Raw genomic sequence first — 12,717 nt, forward strand, 5'->3', positions numbered from 1 at the left:
AGTAATATTCCATTGTATATATGGACCACAACTTCTTAATCCAGTCATCTGTTGCAGGGCATCTCGGCTCCTTCCACGATTTAGCTATTGTGGACATTGCTGCTATGAACATTGGGGTGCATATGGCCCTTCTCTTCACTACGTCTGTATCTTTGGGGTAAACACCCAGTAGTGCAATGGCTGGATCATAGGGTAGCTCAATTTTTAACTTTTTAAGGGACCTCCACACTGTTTTCCAGAGTGGCTGTACCAACTTGCATTCCCACCAACAATGTAGGAGGGATCCCCTTTCTCCACATCCTCTCCAACAATTGTTGTTTCTTGCCTTGTCTATTTTTGCCATTCTAACTGGCGTAAGGTGGTATCTCAGTGTGGTTTTGATTTGAATTTCCTTGATGGCTAATGATTTTGAACATTTTTTCATGTGTCTGTTAGCCATTTGTATGTCTTCATTGGAAAAGTGTCTGTTCATTTCTTCTGCCCATTTTTTGATTTGTTTGTTTCTCGTGTATTGAGTTTGAGAAGTTCTTTGTAGATCTTGGATACCAGTCCTTTATCTGTAGTGTCATTTGCAAATATATTCTCCCATTCCGTGGGCTGCCTCTTAGTTTTTCTGACTGTTTCCTTGGATGTGCAGAAACTTTTAATCTTGATGAAGTCCCATAAATTCATTTTATCTTTTGTTTCTCTTGCCTTTGGGGATGTATCATGAAAAAGGTTGCTTTGGCCGATGTCGTAGAGGTTGCTGCTTATGTTCTCCTCTAGAATTTTGATGGATTCCTGTCTCACATCGAGGTCTTTCATCCGTTTGGAGTTTATTTTTGTGTATGGTGTGAGATAGTGGTCAAGTTTCATTCTTTTGCATGTAGCTGTCCAATTTTCCCAGCACCATTTATTGAAGAGACTGTCTTTTTCCCACCGGATGTTTTTTCCTGCTTTATCAAATATTAGCTGCCCAAAGAGCTGAGGGTCCATTTCTGGGCTCTCTATTCTGTTCCATTGGTCTATGTGTCTGTTTTTGTGCCAGTACCATGCTGTCTTTGTGATCACAGCTTTGTAGTACAGCTCGAAATCCGGCATTGTGATGCCCCCAGCTTTGTTTTTCCTTTTCAACAGTTCCTTGGAGATTCGGGGTCTTTTCTGGTTCCATACAAATTTAAGGACTAATTGTTCCAGTTCTTTGAAAAACGTTCTCGGTATTTTGATCGGGATAGCATTGAAAGTGTAGATTGCTCTGGGTAGCATGGACATTTTAACTATGTTAATTCTTCCAATCCATGAGCATGGAATATCTTTCCATCTTTTTATGTCTTCCTCAATGTCTTTTAAGAGTGATTTATAGTTTCTAGAATAAAGGTCCTTTACGTCTCTGGTTAAGTCAATTCCAAGGTAACGTATGGTTTTTGGTGCTATTGTAAATGGGATGGATTCCCTAATTTCTCTTTCTTCGTTCTCGTTATTCGTGTACAGAAATGCAACTGATTTCTGAGCATTGATTTTGTATCCCGCCACGTTACTGAATTGCTCTATAACTTCTAATAGTTTGGGAGTGGCTTCTTTTGGGTTTTCCATATAGAGTATCATGTCGTCTGCGAAGAGAGACATTTTGACTTCTTCTTTGCCGATTTGAATACCTTTGATCCCCTTTTGTTGTCTGATTGCTGTTGCAAGGACTTCTAGTACTATGTTGAATAATAGTGGCGAGAGTGGGCATCCTTGTCGTGTTCCTGATCTTAAGGGAAAGGCTTCCAGCTTTTCCCCATTGAGAATAATATTTGCAGTAGGCTTTTCATAGATGGCTTTTATGAGATTGAGAAATGTACCTTCTATTCCTACACTCTGAAGGGTTTTAATCAGGAAAGGATGCTGTATTTTGTCAAATGCTTTTTCGGCATTGATTGAGAGGATCATATGGTTCTTGAGTCTTTTCTTGTTGATATGATGTATCACGCTGATTGATTTGCGAATATTGAACCACGCTTGCATCCCAGGTATGAATCCCACTTGATCGTGGTGGATAATCCTTTTAATGAACTGTTGGATTCTATTAGCAAGTATCTTGTTGAGGATTTTGGCGTCCATATTCATTAGGGAAATCGGTCTGTAGTTCTCCTTTTTGAGGGGGTCTTTGCCTGGTTTGGGGATCAAGGTAATACTGGCCTCATAGAATGAGTTTGGTAGCTTTCCTTCTGTTTCTATTTTTTGAAATAGCTTTAGGAGAATAGGTATTATTTCTTCTTTGAATGTTTGGTAGAATTCCCCAGGAAAACCGTCCGGGCCTGGAGTTTTGTTATTTGGAAGGTTGTTTATCACTGACTCAATTTCTTCATAATTAATTGGCCTGTTTAAGAAATCAATTTCTTCCTGTTTCAATCTTGGTAGTTTATAGGTTTCCAGGAAGGATTCCATCTCTTCCAGATTGCTTAGTTTATTGGTATATAGCTGTTGATAAAAATTTCTAATAATCCTTCCAATTTCAATGGTGTTCGTCGTGACCTCTCCTTTTTCATTCATAATTTTAATAATCTGGGTCCTTTCTCTTTTCTTTTGGATAAGTCTTGCCAGTGGTCTGTCAATTTTATTGATTCTCTCCAAGAACCAGCTTCTAGTCCTGTTGATCTGCTCTACTGTACTTCTGGTTTCTGCTTGATTGATTTCAGCTTTAATTTTGGTCAACTGCTTCCTCGTGCGTGGATTAGGCCTGTCCCTCTGTTGCTGTTCCAGCTTCTTGAGGTGAGAATATAAAAACTGCATTTTAGATTTTTCTATTCTTTTGAGTGAGGCTTGGATGGCTATGTATTTCCCCCTTAGGACTGCCTTTGCAGTATCCCATAGGTTTTGGACTGTTGTATTTTCATTCTCATTGGTCTCCATAAATTGTTTAATTTGATTTTTGATTTCCTGGTTTATCGAGTCATTCCTGAGCAGGATGGTTCTTAGTCTCCAAGTGTTTGAGTTTCTTCCAAATTTTTCCTTGTGGTTGAGTTCCAATTTCAGAGCGTTGTGGTCTGAGAATATGCAGGGGATAATTTCAATCTTTTGGTATCGGCTGAGACCTGTTTTGTGTCCCAGAACATGGTCTATTCTTGAAAATGTTCCATGGGCATTAGAATAGAATGAGTATTCTTTGGTTCTGGGGTGTAGTGTTCTATATATATATCTAAGAGGTCCAACTCGTCGAGTATGGCATTCAAAGCCTTTGATTCTTTGCTTAGTTTTTGCCAGGGTGTTCTGTCTATTTCTGAGAGTGGAGTGTTGAGGTCCCCTACTATTAATGTATTTTTATTTATATGTCTCTTTATTCTGGTTAAGAGTTGGCTTGTGTATCTTGCTGCTCCCCTGTTGGGGGCATATATATTTATAATTGTCATATCCACTTGTTGAATACTTCCTTTAAGAATAATATAGTGCCCTTCTGCGTCTCTAACTATAGTCTGTAGTTTAAAATCCAGTTTATCTGATATGAGAATTGCTACCCCAGCTTTCTTTTGAGGTCCATTTGCGTGAAAGATGGTACTCCATCCCCTTACTCTCAGTCTGAATGCATCTTTGGGTTCGAAATGAGTCTCTTGTAGACAGCAAATGGATGGGTCATTTCTTTTTATCCAATCTGCAACCCTGTGGCGTTTGAAGCCAGAATTTAAACCATTAATGTTCAGGCTGAGTACTGAGAGATATGCTTTTAATTCTGCCATGTTGTCAGTAAAGTCTTTGTTTGTATTGGCTGTGACTTTCTGTTTTGTATCACTCTTGGGGCCTTTTTACTTTTATAGAACCCCCTGTAATACCTCCTGTAGGGCTGGTTTCGTGGTTACGAAATTGGCTAGTGACTGTCGATTCTGAAATGTCTTTATTTCTCCATCAATTCTGAATGACAGCCTTGCTGGATAAAGGATCCTTGGCTGCATGTTTTTCTCTGAAAGAGCTTTAAAAATGCTCCCCCAACCCTTTCTCTCATTCCAGGTCTGTGTAGACAGGTCTGACGTAATTCTGATGCCTTTGCCTTGGTACGTGAGAAATTTCTTTGCCCTGGCCGCTTTCAATACTGTATCCTTGGATCTCATATTTGCGAATTGCACTATGACGTGACGTGGTGTAGGTCTGTCATGGTTGAGCTTGGGAGGGGTCCTCTCTGCCTCTTGGGCACGAATTTTTGTTTCCCTTGCTAGATTAGGGAAGTTTTCAGCTACAATTTGTTCAAATATCTCTTCTAGACCTCTGTTTTTCTCCACCCCGTCGGGGATGCCGATGATTCTAACATTGGATCATTTCATTGAGTCAGTAATCTCCCGTAGCCAACATTCGTGGGCGTGGATTTTTTTAAGACCATCTTCTATTTTTATTTTTTCCTCTATTAACCCATCCTCCAATTCACTAACCCTTTCCTCCGCTTCCGTGACCCTGGCCGTCAGAGCCTCTAGTTTTGCCTGCATTTGGCTCATAGAATTTTTAATTTCTGTCAGATTCGCTCTCATGGAAATGTAGAAACTTCTGCAAAGAAATATGTTTTCTCTCATTTTTCTTGAAACAGTCTAGCACCCATTTTCCAACTTGGGATAGAGACATAGGTAGAAAAACATTTTCCTGCTAAAAGGCATAAATGAAAGTGAAAGCATGATGATTTGCGATGGCTGGCAAACCACTTCAGTTATGGCTATAGTGGGGAATAGCGGGGCCTGTGGCACCTGTCCAAGCGGGGAAGAAGCTGCTCAGATCCAACCAGTTAGTGCCAGACAAGCACACAGGGGAGGTCCTGAATGCAGACAATCCAGGTACATTTTATCAGGAGAAACCGCAAGTCCAGATTTTATGAGAAATCTCCAATTTATTTTTACAAAAAATGTTGGTTTATAAAAGCCAAATAAAACCAAACTGTGATTTCAATTCATTTATAGGCCACTAGAGATCTTGACCTTTGAGTCCACAGGACAACCATTTGAATGAATAGTTTTCCCTTTAGAGAGATGTACTTTCCTGCCTCCTTTCCCATCTCACTGCTGCCTCCCTCTTGTCCTCCTTGTCCTCTCTTTCTCTTCCCCACACAGGCAACTCCCCCCAACCCCGACTAAGTTCTGGCTCTCAGACTATGCTCTTCCTCAAACAGAATTTGAAAAGCTGAACCCACGTGATCACCTCATGAAATTAAATCCTAACTACCACTGCCTAATTCGTGGAAGAAAAATAAATCTATGGATAAGGGAATCTAAATCTGAAAATTCCTCCACAAACTAGTCAATGTCTTTTGCCACTGACAAGACACCTGATCGTCTGTACCCACGTTTCCTGAAGGTTATAACTTCCCATCGCATACATCTAACGTAGGCATTTATTCCAATATACAGGTTTTAATGGATATTCACCACTTCTTAATTCTTTTCCTTGGTCTTCTGAAACCCTACTTTCGCAAGACCAAGAAAAGCGTTTTCTTACTAAAAATCTAAAAGAATGACTAATGGGCACCAGTAGAAGTTGAAAATGCCAAATTCTCACCTTCCCAGTATCCTTTGAAGCTGGCGTACAGCATATTCCCCACACTTCACCAATCAGATGCACCAGCCCAGACTTTGAAACCCAAGTTAGGAACACAAAGTAACAGGGTCTGTGCAAAATCCTGTCTGGTGAGTGCCGCCAGAAGGAGAGACCATCTTGTAGAGATTCGTCTTATGGAAGCTCCACAGGCAACATTGGTTCTAGTTGCCATGACTGATGTGCAGCGTCTGAGAACTGGTGATGTCAGCTTGGCAACCTATACCTAGGAGCAGGGCTCAGTGACAAAGCCCAGCTGGGCCTCTTGTCCATGGCATCACTCATGGATTGTTCCTGACTGTGGAAGCTCCATGCTTGATTCCCCACCTGTCCTGAAGATTTGGGAAGATATTTTATGTCTTAATCAATTCCCATTCTGCTTCAAATAACCAGATTTGGTTTTTGTTGCTTGCAACTAAGTTCCTCAATTTATATAAAAAATTAATATGTCAATGGTTACAGTATTTTTCTCATGATGCTCGAAAGTTTTATCTCAATAACAACTATTAGAACCACTGTTCTAAGAGATGGAAGTAAAGCATAGTGGCTACTATGAAGGATTGCAGTTCAAATCCCATCTCTGCTACTTCCAAAGGCTTTAATCTCTCTGTGCATTGGTTCTGCCTATATATAAAAGAAGGGACAATAATAATTAGCACTTACCCCAAGGGATTGCTGTGAGGATTAATTAAGAGCTTGAGACATAATGAGCATTCAATAAGTGTTGCCTGTAGACATTATTTTCTCCCTGATCTATATCACACGATGAGATGGGACTCAGTCTTGGCAGAGCCATGCTGTTTGGGTGAGTGGTGAAGAAGATAAAGCCAGAGAGGAAATTCAAGACCCTGGAGCTAGATCACTTGGGGTTCCAGCTTATGAAAGTAATCAGCTGACACTGGAATTGGATTATCCAAAAGTCTAAAAACTCTAAGAGAGAAATTACAAATAATATCTGCTCCCTTAATGCTTCTCTTTGAATTCTAAAAGAAAAAAAAAAAATCCCGGGAAGCCTTACCCTTTCCATTCCTACAGTTTTTCTCAAATCAGCTGTCCCCACAGTGGCTGTTGGAATATATATCAGTGAATAAAACTGAGAAGGATCACTGCCCATGGAGCTCATATTACAGAACAAAATATATACATAAATTAATAACAAAATAATAGGTCAGTAAATCATATGGTATGTTGCATATGGTGTTAGGCGAAATAATAGAGCAAGAGAAGGGAAATCTAGAGTGCCCAGGGTAGGAAGTTGCAGCAGATCTCAACTTTAAAAGAGGGATCGGGGTAGGATACAACCTTTTAGAAAGGTGATATTTGAGTAGAGTTAAAGGAGATCAGAAAATTAGCTGTGTGTGGGTATTTGCGGGAAGAGCATTGCAGGTAGAGGGAACAGCCATTGCAAAGGCCCTAAAGAAGGCACATACCTACTGTTTTGAAAGAACAGCAGGAGTTTAGTATAGATGAAGTAGAGTGAGTAGGGGAAACTCTTCGTGTGAGATCAGTGGGATCACTAGGCATTATTTTGGGTAGGGCCTTGTAGTTATTATCATGACTAACTTTTACCCTGAGTGAAATGAGAAGCCCTTGGACAATTTTGAGGAATGAAGCAACATTATATAATTTATGTTTTAAAACTATCATTCTGGCTACTATGTTGACAATAAACTATGGAAGGAGCAAAGGCAAGTACAGAAGCCGGGAGACCTCTTAGAAGACTATTCTAGTAATCCAAGAGAGCAACGAGAATGTCTTATCACAAGCTAGTAACAGTGTATATGGGAAGAATTCGTCACATTCAGTTTACAATTGGGAGGTAGAGTCCATAAGATTTCCTCATATTGATTATTAATTCTTCCTTATGTCTTGTCAGTCTACCCTCTCTTTGTCTTGTCTCAAACCCTCAACCACCATCCCTCCCACTACATTGATGCCAGAGAGGTCTTTCCACATTTCACATGTTATCATCCTAGTTCCCTGAATTATATCCTATGGCTCGCCATAAATTTTGTACTACAAACTCCTTAAAGTAGCTCATAAGACCTGTCATGACCTGGCATCTGCCCATATCCCTAATCTCACCTCCCTCTGTTCTCCAGAAGCACTGTCTTTGCTTCAGTCAGAGGGCTCCAAATGACTTGCTCTGTCCTGAATTTTTCTTACTACTTCACACATGTTCGTGCCTTCAGACATACTCTTCCTCTTCCCATAATGCCTTTCCCCAGCACTCTACCTGACGGACTTTTACCACTGATTACTTAATCCAGTATTTAATGAAGAAAAGAGACTTTGGAAAAGAAAAAAAAAAGTCGCTATAAAGAATTGATTGAGAAAGTTTTCCCAACAACAAGCTGCAGAACACCAACTGCATTTATGAAAAGCAGTGAGCATAATTAGATTCCTGAGTTCATTTGATATGATTAAGAAAGATGAAGATCTCTTATGTGTAGAAGTTTCAGTTAATTACGAGTCAGCAAAGACAATACAGCAGAAGAGAATTCAGAAAACAATTATTTTTGTAAATTAAGGGATATTCTTGGTGTCATTTAATCACCGAGCAACCTTTGATAGTCGGCTGAAGCTTTCTCAAATAGTTTTTCCACTCAGAAGATAGACCCTTCACCTATAACCCGAATCGAAGAGAATTTTAGAAAAAGATTTAATGGAAGTTTAAGTGGAGAAGTGATATAACCCGAATTTTTTTGAAGAATATACTGGTTTCTTTGTATAGGGTGGCAAGGAAGCAAGCTTTGGAACTAGGAGACCAGTTAGAAAGCGGTGGCAGAGGTTCATGTCAGAAATATGTGAACTTAGACTAGGACTGTAGTTCTGAAGAAGATGAGAAGCAGTCAGATTCAGGTTGTATGTCAGAAGTGGGGTAGACACATCCCTGTGAAGGCTTGGCCGTGCTTAGCTGCAAAAGTCTAAGAGGAATCAAGAATAACTTCAGGCCCTTGTTTGAAGAAATGATGGAGGGGCAGTGACTTGTGTTGGATGACATGTTGGAAAATCGCTGTGACGTCAGATCCCTAGTGATACATGTGAAAATGAATATCCAACATCTCTCTCTCTACCTAATTCTTTGGATGCCTCCCATTACCTTGCAAGAATCAGTGTCTGCTACCTGTTGCTGTAGCATTTAATATTTCCTTTCTTCCAGATTAGAACTTTTCCTTAACTTCTGAAACATGTCCTCTAAGTGCCCACTGTAATCAGTAGCTAGACATAATTTAGGGTATGGTCTCTCCAATATGCCTAGTTATTTACTAGACAAGGTCAGTCCATAATCTAACGCCTAAAAAAAAACATAAAAAAAAAAAAGAATTCAAGTGTCCAGAACCCCAGAAACCATCTATAAGTGTTTTCCAAATTTACATAATTATCAAAATAACTTGTTAAAATGCAGATTCCAGGTCACCTGGGTGGCTCGGTCAGTTAAGTATCTGCCTTCGGCTCAGGTCATGATGCCAGAGTCCTGGGATTGAAACCCAAGTTGGGCTCCCTGCTCTGAGGGGAGTCTGTTTCTCCTTTCCCCACCCCCTCTTCCTCTGGGTCCTCGTGCTCTCTCTCTCTCAAATAAATAAATAAATAGATCTTTAAAATGCAGATTCCAGGGCTCACTCCAGATTTACTGAATTCGAGTTTCCCAGAGAGGAACCAAAAAGCTATTCTTTTCCTTTTTTTTTTTTTTTTTTTTTCTTAACAAGTTCTCCAAGTTGTACCAACAATGAGCTAAGTTTGAGAAGCAGGGACCTAGACTCAAGCCGTCATTACAAAAGAGGAAACAGAAAGCTCAAAAGAGTTAAGTAATTTCCCAAAGAAGCCTTTCTTCTCCTGCAATTGAAAAAGAATTTTTCTTTTTTGCTCTTCTTTTAACTCTCCTCATTTCCCTTGCAATATATAAAAGTTACATGTTTTTGATCAATCTCTAAGATGACTGCTAACACTTCCTAATCACGTCTCTCAGGAGAAGTGACCTTGGAAGCCTAAAACAGTCCCAGAAACCGCTCCATCCCTTCCTCATGAAAAGCTCACCTTGAAACAGTGGCAGCCACACTACTCTAGGAAAATTATTTCTTCTTAATTGGGACCATCTAGAGAGGCTTGGAGTATTGGAACCAGAGATACTCTCTTTGCCAAGTTAAAAAAAAAAAAAAAAAAGAGGCATCCCTTTGTCCTTATTATTTTCGAGATGATGCATGTGCTCTAACAGCTTTTGCGCACCGAGGCTCTCGTTGACATCAATAGGCAGTATGCATGTAAAGGGCAGCAGGAGAGCCTCATTATCTCCAGCCCAAGCAGAGAGAAATGCAATAATCATCGTTCTCTGCTTTTCTTGAAGCTTTTAACTGGTGTTGGAAACACAAGTAACCTTAGTACTTTGGATTAAGATGAGTAACACCTTTTCCAGTTGGCAGATGGGGTTCAATGCCTGCTTACAGAGCACAAAGTGTGGGGGTAAAGAAGCTGTTGAATGGGAGAAACTATTCTTATCTCTGAGACTGGAATGATTGATTTGGCTTTGTGAAGAATGGCGACTCCCCATTAATACTTTCCAATACGCCCAAACTTTTAGGTAGGTGAGGATTTTATGTGTCCATACAGGTTAAACGTATCCATGTCCAAAAGAAAGGTTGACCAGAGAGAATGTGACACCCACTCCAAAAGCATAATTAGGTCAAACCACTTTGTTGATCAGGCATTTTTTGTTCTTTTCCCGGCCTAGGACACTGCTGTAGAATTGATGTAATTACATCATAGATCTCATGAATCCAGTTAGGTGTCAATTATCTGTTCCACTAAGAGAACCCTTGGCACAGATCATTTAAACAGAAAGGGGGTATACCTGGATTAAAGCCTTGGTCTTCCTTCCCTCTGAGAGGTAGTATTATCATCACTTTGAGTCCTTCTCTTTCCCTGTTCCCCTTCTGACACCACCAAGAGAAGAGAGTCATTCATCAAGTTTCCTTTGCTGAATTAAAAACTATAAGAAAAACTGCTATTTTCTCCTCATAACAATAGTTCCCTCCTCTCCACTTGGTTAACTCTCAAACTGCCTACTAACTGTCTTTTTTATTTTACTCTGTTCTATCTCACTTCTTTTCCCGACATCCTTTTAAGATCACGTGGGCATCACCCTTTCAAAAAAGTGCTCTTTTAATTGAGAGCTTGATTTCAGGAGCAGGATTTATGATGGAGATCTGCAGGCACTGTTTCAGCTGCCTACCATCTATGTTGGCATACTCCTTCTAATCCAAACTGACTCCGGCATCCTTCCATCAAGCGCACTAGACAACAATATTAATATTAAGAAAATGGAGATGAAAAAGATTTCAGGGGCGCCTGGGTGGCTCAGTTGTTAAGCATCTGCCTTCGGCTCAGGGCGTGATCCCGGCGTTCTGGGATCGAGCCCCACATCAGGCTCCTCTGCTGGGAGCCTGCTTCTTCCTCTCCCACTCCTCCTGCTGTGTTCCCTCTATCGCTGACTGTCTCTCTCTGTCAAATAAATAAATAAAATCTTAAAAAAAAAAAAGATTTCAATTTGTCTAAGTCATTCAGTGAGAACAGAGTTTCCATTTTTGTCTTTGCATTCTAAACCACCGCAAATATTCTGTTGTGTGTGTGTATTTTTTTTTCTTTACTGCAGGTAAGAAAGCTTTTCTTTGGTTTTATTTTGTTTTGCTTTTAGCTCCTGAAATATACTTTGGCCACAGACTTTTCAAATGTAGGGAAATGCGAGAGGAGGCATGACTCATCCTTGTTCTCCAAGGTGATCTCCAGAGGGTCGATTCACCATTGGTTTACTACCGTCTCTGCTAGCCTTTCTGTTGGAAGCCCAGGCCACTCAGCTGTATGCTCACCTCGTGTACTCACAGCTGCTATCTCACCCCCTATTGCAAATATGCATTTCCACCCTCCTAATTCAAGATTGCCATTGAACACCTGTGTAGGAAGAGAGAGTTAAAGCCAAGTATCTTGCCTTCTCATGTAGGTGGAAAAGTGGGAGAATAAAAGCCAAGAATGAATACAAGTATTCTTTTCGTGCTTCAAACTTATTTTTACCAAACTACCTCTCTTTCTACTAAACCACACTGGCCTCCTGAGCTGGATTATTCCTTGAGGGCAAGGACCATGATTGATACTTGTTTGAATGACTCTCAGACCCTAGCCCAATGCCAGCCACACAGGAAGGGTCAAGAAATAAGAAATTCTTATTAGTGGGCAGGAAATGTGATAGGGTTTTAAAAATCGTATCATTAAAAGCCTTATTTCACAAATAGTAAAATATTTTCAGAACAATGGAATATAATCTCTAAAGTCACATACGTGACCAACTGGTGTCTGCGGCAGGACTACAACACAAGAATTAAAGCCATGAAAATCCATGCTTTTCATGTTCCAAGAATCGGACCCCATAAACCCAGCCACCTGAATCCTCAGCATGATAAGGATGCAGGAGATGCAGAGTTCCACAGTTCCAGGCACCCGAACTAATGTTTTCCATCAGAGAAGCAGGGTGGAAATTCCAATTAATAGCCATTTATTGAGCACCTGCTATAAAAAAGGTATACTGAGTACAAAACTCGGTGTTAGGCATTTGGAATAAAATACAGCTAAATGTGTTGATTTTCCTATCGTTCACAAAAATAATAACCAAACTTGCCATACATAGATCACTACTTAATAGATATACATGCTTAATAAATAGTAAACTATAAACAAATACTTTTTAATTGATTTTTATGAAAAACTTGTAGTTCCTCAAGAGACAAATTATTTTTATTTATTCACTCATTTATTCATTTATTCAAAAAATATATACTGGGCATCAAATAATTCACAGGCACTCTGCCAGGCAATGATAATACAAAAGCGAATAATTCCAGGTCCTTATGCTCTGTGACATTACAGATGAACAGCAAGAGCCCTACACTTAGGACAATAAAATGGAAAAGATATTCTATGGGGGACCATTAGCATGAAGCTGGTAGTCAAAGACAAGTGAGAAGTCAGTCCCTAGAGCATTTTAAGTTGGAAGACACTCATTGAACAGTTGAAGGTGAGACATGTTCCAGATGGAAAGAAAAAATGTAAGTCAAGGCACTGAGACTTGGCATAACATAAGTGAAAGATGTGGAAAAATAAAGAGGTGGAGTGGGGAGAGTCACAGGAATGGATAAGGAAAAA

This window comes from Ursus americanus, chromosome 8 (assembly GCF_024610735.1).
Source record: "Ursus americanus isolate L20-20 chromosome 8, mUrsAme1.1.p, whole genome shotgun sequence".
In the NCBI taxonomy this organism is placed as follows: Eukaryota; Metazoa; Chordata; class Mammalia; order Carnivora; family Ursidae; genus Ursus; species Ursus americanus.